Source organism: Numida meleagris, chromosome 1 (assembly GCF_002078875.1).
Source record: "Numida meleagris isolate 19003 breed g44 Domestic line chromosome 1, NumMel1.0, whole genome shotgun sequence".
Lineage (NCBI taxonomy): Eukaryota > Metazoa > Chordata > Aves > Galliformes > Numididae > Numida > Numida meleagris.
Genome location: NC_034409.1, coordinates 112,118,838 through 112,126,815, shown reverse-complemented (window position 1 = coordinate 112,126,815; position 7,978 = coordinate 112,118,838). Strand labels below are relative to the sequence as shown.

The following is a 7,978-nucleotide window of genomic DNA, read 5'->3' as shown; positions in this document are numbered from 1 at the left end:
AACTTAAAGGCAGTGTGTGGTGGGATAGAGCAGGGTGGGGTAGAGCAAGGCACGTGGAGCAGCAGTGGGGTAAGGCAGTGATGATTTTTGCTGCTTTTCACCACTATCAAGCTAGCTTGACTTCCCTAAGGAATGCAGGGACATTGTGTGATTCACAGTAATGAAAAGATTAGCCTATTCATTTCAATGGCCTAATACACATTCTAACAGGTAAACACAAACTTCCAGGATCCTATAGCAATTGAACAAGTACTTCATGTATGAATATATTCAAATTACAGAAAGGTAAAAATACATCTTGTGGTAATGTCTTAGTCGCTCTGAGAAGAAAAAAAAATAATTTCCTTGAGATCAGTGACATTAATGACATAGCCAGGAAAGCTCAATGAGCGTGGAGGTTAGAGAATAAGCACAACATCTATGATAAGAAATGATTTTGACCAATTCCAATACTTCTCAGAAGCTGTTATTACACCTTAAATATCATCCTTTATAAATATTCAGAATGTGGACAGAATTGAAAGCCAATATTTTCATGGCCTTAGGCAGAATGCAAGCTTTTTCTGGAACACACTGCACTACATCGTTAGAAATCTCAGCAAGAGATTCACACCAAACTGAACTACCACTTATCTAAAGCCAAGTTGTGGCTCCAGGTAAGCTACAGGATGAGTGGCTGAAGTGACACCTTCTCCTTAGCGTTCCCAGAAAGAAGGTGAGAAGTAGGTTTCACTCTGGTTGAGTGATCCCTTCTGTGATCTGCCAGGGATGTGGTACTGTGAGGAGGCCTCAGGGTTTCAAACCTCTTGTCAGAGTGGTGGCAGCTTGTTTGACAGGGCTAGTATGGTGACATGCACAGGCAAGCCAAGGATTATGCTGTGGACTGAAGCTCAAGGAGAGAGAGACCTCTGCACTTGGCTGTGCTGGAAGGGCATAACCAGCTGTGTGACGGAGTGAAGGCATGCTACCTGTAATGCATGATGGAGACTCTGGGCATACACTTCGACACACAAAAAGAAGAAGGCTTTCTACACATTTATAGTCAGATCACATGGCCTATTTTGGCAGGAGAGGTAACAAGCTCTGGTCAAAGTATGTAGTGCACTATGATGGTGGAAGTATCTGAAAAGTTTCATAGCTTATTAGTTTTCTCAGGGACTTACGGAGAAAAGTGTTACCAATAGAGATTATTTTATAAGAACTATTAGTTATTTTCTCCCCATTGCTTCAATATCTGTTTCTTTGATAAAGGAAAATTATTTGACCGAATACAAAGTACATATTCTCATTTTGTTGATTGATAACTGGAGTATTTGTAAGTTAATCTCATTAGAGTCTGACTTTTAAATACAATATTTTCACAAAGAAGCAGCTTGTGAGCAAACCCCCTTTTCTCAAAAAGACTGAATAAAGCCACACTGTATTTCTTTAAATGTCAGCAAACTAAGTCAATTTATTACACATTTCACATTCATCATAAGAGCTTCAACGTGGTAGGAGAGTGGTGATCTCTTGGGTTGTCTGAAAACATGCAGCTCTTCATAGAAAAGAAAGGTTCAGCCTGTATTAAAACTGCAAACCAAAAAACTTGCTTTAGCCCTGTGGAGGTGAAGTCCAAGTAGATGAAAGACTTAACATGGAGCCCAGAAGGCCAACTGTATCCTTGGCTGCAACAGAACAGGGGCAGCCAGCAGGTTGAAGGAGATCATTTTCCCTCTCTGCCCTTCCCTCATGAGGCCCCATCTGAAGTTCTGTGTTCAGATCTGGGGCCCCAACCTCAGGAAAGATGTGGAGCTTTTGAAACAGGTCCAGAGGAGGGCCATGAAGATAATCAGAGTGCTGAAGCACATCTCTTACGAAGAAAGGTTGAGGGGCCTGGCTTGTTCAGCTTGAAGAAGAGAAGGCTCCAGGGAGACCTCATTGCAGTCTTCCAGTACTTGAAGGGAGCTTTTAAGCAGGAAGAACACTAATTTTTTACACTGTCTGATAGTGAAAGGACAAGGGAGAGTGGCTTTTAAGTAGAAGAGGGGAGATTTAGGTTAGATGGTAGGCAGAAATCCTTTCCCCACAGGGCAGTGAGGCCCTGGCACAGGCTGCCCAGCGAAGCTGTGGTGCTCCATCCCTGGAGGCACTCAAGGCCAGGCTGGGTGGGGCCTTGGGAAGCCTGAGCTGGTGGGGGGGGCAGCCCTGCCCACAGCAGGGGGTTGGAAATAGATGATCTTTAAGGTCCCTTCCAACCTAAGACATTCTATGATTCTGTGATTCATTTGCCAGAAAGATACGGAACCTCTGGCCCAAATTTTTCTGATCTAGCTGAAGCCTGAATAGCGTTCATTTTTAACCACTTACAGAAAAGGCTGGAGTTCTGCCAAAGATGACCATAACAAATTTAATTCTGAAATCACACTCTCAGAAAGAAAATTTGCCAGTTGTGATTGCCCTATCAATTCAAACAGTAGCCCCAACCAGATTGTGTTTTTACATCCAGTGCCTGCTTCACTCATTTACCTGTGTACTCCACCAGCAATACGAACAGCATCAGTGCATCAGACAAGCTGAAGTAGAAGACATCTTTTATCTACATTCTCAAGGAGATCATCCTGGCTGTTAGGTATGGTTTGTTTACTCTGTGAATTCCCCTTTGTGCTTACCCTCTTCACCCACGTCTGTGCTGAGCAAAATAAGTATATAAATGAAAAGGAACTGAGGCTGACAGACCACAAGTTTGCTGCCAAGAAAAGATTAGTTCCCAGACATGTAGAACAAGAAGACATTACATTTTTATCATAGCTGTGCTCAATGAGCAGAGATTATTTACAAGGTCCAGGGTTTAAGTGTGGCAGATGGATGCAGACTAGCAGTTCCCACGAACAGAGATGCTGTTTCAAAGAAAAGGTGTGTTCAGTTTCTGGAAAAGAAGTTTACCTCTCAGCAGGGACTGGCAACTCTAATCTTATTTACATTTCTCACAGCAGCAGTACACATCTCTCATTCTCAGCCCTACCTCTCCCTGCCAGCTGAAGCTGTGCTGTATAGATAGGTAGTAAATAATGCAGGATTCTGCAGGTTGTTGTCATGCCTTTTCTTTCTCTCTGTGCCGCAAACTCCTTTTCAGAAGTAACAGTCAAGCTGTCAGCAGAGTGGGATTACAAATCTGATATTTGGTACATTTTGGGACAGTTACAGCTTTCAAGGTTTTTCCCTAAGTAGATGCCAGTTGTTTCACTGCTATGCCAGTGAGGCTCTTTGTTAATGGTTCATCATTCTTCAAATGGGGGTCTGAAAGATGAGCACAGGAAGGTGGAAATAGACATTGTTTGGTATATTCATGGAAGGTACAATAAATGCTAAGGCAGGAAGACAATCCTATTTTATTTCTAGGTTCTGAATTAAAGTCCCTTTCAACCTTGTCTTGTAGAAGTTTCATTGTCACATCAAAATTCCTGAACGCTTATTGCTGTGAATGTTTAAAATTCTGCTGTGTGAAAATACAAAGAGACATATTAGTAAACATAGCATTGTTTCTTATTATGACTTCTGTATATAATGAAATGCTAAAAGCAGCATAGTTTCTTGAAAATAATACTAGTACTTGGAGTATAATGGTGCACCCCTGAAGATGTTATTTCACAAAGGTACAGTGTGTGGGTGCTCATACTAATGTCTGTTGTAATGAGACAAAACAGCACTGCTATAAATTCTCACAAATGCAATTCTACTTGGAGGGCTGGAAAAAAGGTGACTTTATATTACGTTGTTCATTTTAACATCAGGGCTGTTCTTCCTTCTGCTGTTTGTATAGCTTTGTTAATAAACATATCTCTCTATTGGATGGAGGTGAGCTAATAGCCCAGATTAAAAACCCATAAGACTCTAGCAACAGTGCCTACCATCAGCGTGTATGAGTACCTAATTCTGCTCAAGAGATTTTGGCTCAAGTCCTGGAACCACCACTCAGGTTGGAAATCTCTAGTGAAGGAATAAGGGAGGAGCACTCCAGTGTTGAAGAGCCTTATGACTCTGTTATCTTTCTCTATAACTGCTCCTGGGAGTTAATGCATTTCTGAGCGGTGGAAGAGGAGTAACCCTATTCAACTGTTCAGAGGCAGAAATTGTTGGGGCTGGTGTACACAGCATGTTACCACAGCAACACTGTGCTCTGTCACTAGCACAGTGCAGGGCCGCTGGCCACATGGCAGCATTTCTGTGAGCCTGTCCCATAGAGCTGCCTCTTGAAGGTGTGGGACTTTGAAGAAGAAGAACAAATGTCACTGGACTCATGATAAAAATGTGAACTCTGGCAAGTGCTTGCCTTTGTTTTTGATTTACAGCACAAACAGCAGCGTAGTAAGGTAGTGGCACAACAAGCAGAGCTCTGGCTGCTACTGTCAGACTTACTTCATCTCCGGTAGTCCTTTGTCCTAGCTACGAAGGCTACAGTCACAGGATGGGACAAGAAGAGAAATCAACATCTTTTTTTAAAAATAGAGAGAAAGAAGAGAAACTCTGAGAGCCTTGAAATCAGAGATAATTAGCATTTCTGTGATTTTCCCTCCATCAAACTGCAGTCAGAGATCTACGTATCATTGTCTCAGATACCTTACATCCTTAATAGTTCAGCATGATATTTGCTGAGAAAAAAAGAGGGGGAAAATGCCATGTCATTTGTCATCAGAATAATCCATTTTGTGTTGGTTTTGCTGAGATAGAAAGCATGCATTTATGGCTGCTGTTTTTTTTTTTTCTTTTTTTTAAGTATCGCCATTGAATGTGTTGTGTAACATTACTTCCTGAGAAAGGACAGCAAATTCCATAGCTTTAGGGACTATGAAAAGCCTCCACAGAAATGCAGTCTGCCTGTTCACCACGTTTTTAAAAAGAAACAATCCCCTAAGACTCTGCAGAAAATGATAGTGGATAGAGTATACCTTCTAGAGCCTGATCAGTTACTACAGAGAAACATGAATAGCAATGGAAATGAATCAAAGAAACAGTTTAAGGGCAAGATATTTCTTTGTCCTCAGATTTATATATGAAATTAAAATGTTAAAGTGGAAAACACATTTTTTCCTCACCTTTCTGTGTATATACATTTCTACAAATACTGAATGATATCCATACTCAACTTCCACTTAAACAAGTCTTACTAAGTTATGACACTGTCATTACCCTCAGGGCATAATGGCATCACATCTGCTTAGTCATTCCTTGAGCTACCAACACCACCACACAGTCAAAGCAATATAAACTCAACACCTCTTTACTTCTTTCGATTTTGTAATATATAGGAGTCATTCCAACCGCTGGAGTTTGCCTAATGTCTACAGCAAAAAAAATGAATATGTATCACAAAGGAAAGTACTTTAGTCATTGTAAAGCTTGAGCCTTGTCCTTATTTAAGATTTTATTTTTTAGAAGAAACAGTTCTACTGGAATTTTCCCTTTTCATATTATCAACATTTTAGTCCTATGAAGTTAGGGAGATTAATGAAAATGCTAAAGCATGGAGGACATTTCACAGATGCACAGTTGGGGAAAAAATTGGAAACCTTTGAGCAAAGAAGCTCCTAGCTGACAGCACAGAGCAGAAATGTGAGAGAAGTCACTGAATACCAAATAGCATGGGTATGGTCTGAATCCAACAGGGTGAAAGCTTTGCTTACCTCAGAGTGACTTTTTTTTTCTCTCCTTATCATATATCATCTCATCTATCAATCACCTCATGATTTGCTTTCTGCTGTCAGCTAGAAATCTCTTTGCCAATACTGTGGATTATTTTTTTAGTGAGAATTATTTAATAGCAGAGTATGTTTTATCTCTGCCTCTCTCTGTTTTAGATGACCACAGTGAGAAGCTAGCAAGACGAGGAGGAATTTGAAGAAAATTTGTAGGTAGCTGTAAAGGGAGGATGAAGGTAAGTTACAAATGCTGTTTTGAGACATGTGAATGTATTACTAGTGTTTTAAACATGAAACTGAGATGTGACCATGGTGTCAAGATTAATACATGTACACAATGCTTCAGGGGAGTGCGGGTGGTAGAAACTAGATCATGTTGAATTTTCTATAAAACAAATAAAAATCAGAAAATGTAGGACAAGTAATGGAGTTTTTAAGCGTTCTTTGTAGACTGATGAAAATTGCATAAGAAAAAAATCTAGAGATAATTATGTCAAATGATAATCAAGTTTGAGGGATGAAGTATTTTGCATTCATGAATTCACTGTCATTGCGAGCATGAATATGTTTGCCAACATGTCAGTGCTGCCTGGGCTCTCTGTGTTAGCTAATTTTCATGTGAGGGTTGTTTCTGATCCTCTTCCTTTCCATGTAGATTTTCCTTGTAGATACAAGCTGCTGATTTTTGAGCTTGATAGGCGGCATGTTCAATACCAAATTGCTTGCTGGTCAATGTAGTGAACTTTCAAGGCTGAGCTGCATCATTATATTAAGTAAGGAGAGCTGGTTTGTTTTTTCTCTATCTCAAAGACAAACATAGTAAATCTAAATGCAGATATTTCCAGCCTGTAAGAACTATAACACTGATTAGCAGGATTTTTTTTTTCCAGATTATTAATTAAAACTTGCTTTTGTCTCCAACACATTTTTCATCTTGGTTGAAGATTACAAGTGCAGTAAATCAAGTTTATAAGGAATGCTTATATTTCTGTAACTTAAAAAAAATAATGTTCTATTCTTTCAAGTGTAGAATGGGCATTTGTTCTGCATATACAAGCTGAAGATGCTAGATTTTTCTATCTCAAATCACCTACAAATTTCTCTGATCTCTGCTACAGTCCCTTTCTGTGTCTAAACATCCAACTGGTAATAGGGCTGAGTGCATTCTTATGAAGTAATGGGATTTTATTTTTAGTTTGCAGTTAGAAGAAATAAAACAGAAGAAAAAACTATACAGTGAAATGACTGATAGAACTGTCTCAGTGGTACTGCTCTGGATTTGTTTGGTTTTAGGTCAAGAATTTGAGAAAATAATGATTAAATTGGGAAATTATCTAATGTAACAGCACTCTATCTAGAGATATCATTCAACTAGTCTAAGATTCATTCTTCATTGCTTTTGATCCTGCTGGGCAGTGTGCATAGCTCCAGCTGCAGCCTTCTGAAGAGCACACACTACAAAACTATTGCTATGCGACTCCAACACTAGCAATAATATCACTGTTAGATTAAAGTAAAACAGTACCCATAACCTGCCCTATTAATTTCATCAGTTTTCAGTCTCCTTCTGAAAGTATCCAAAGATTTAAGTAGAAACTATCTGAAATAGTAAACGAAGAGAAAACAGTGTTAGTCATAGATTTTTTTCAATTCAAATAATCCAAGGTTAAGGTAAAAAGACAAAGCTTCTGCAGAAAAATCTGTGCCTAGTGACAAACTACAAGAAAATTCCATCTGACCAAGTCTTCTAGCTGTACTGACACCATATGCTTGCGTGCACATTTTCTAAAAGAACATTATTTCTTTGAGGTCTTGAATTTTTTTCTCCTAAGCAGCAGAACACGTGGGGAACTCCAGCTAATAGAGAATGCAACAGCACGTCTGCACAGCAGCACTGAAACCAGGAGTGCATTAAGCCTGTCCTTTGCTCTTCGCAATTGCTTCCCACAGAATATCAAATCAAACTGAAGGTTTCGGCACTTAACTTCAGTGTTTAGATAACCAAAGCTATATCCAGAGTGGAGAACATCAGAGCTTCCATGCCTAGTCATACCGTGTCTTCACATGAGGGTAAGACTGAGGTGTGTGGAAAGACTGACTTACTGCTATATCTGAATTTCCACTGGAAAGAAATGTGTGTGTGTGAAGCAGAAAGTAGTTCCTTCAAATGAGAAGCAAAGAAAGGCAATGGGTGTAACTCTACACAGACACAGGACTGTAATTCTTTCTGATAGCTATCTTATTCTGGAACTCAAGACCACGGAAATAACTAACTCCCCCGCCACAAAAATGGCAGCCCA

At 39.7% G+C, this 7,978-nt stretch overlaps 1 long non-coding RNA gene across 1 annotated transcript; it reads left to right on the top strand.

The window, feature by feature from the left end:
• Positions 2,401-7,746, top strand: LOC110397119. Its single transcript, XR_002437704.1, has 3 exons — positions 2,401-2,611; positions 5,838-5,914; positions 7,514-7,746. It is a non-coding gene; the product is annotated as an uncharacterized LOC110397119 (long non-coding RNA).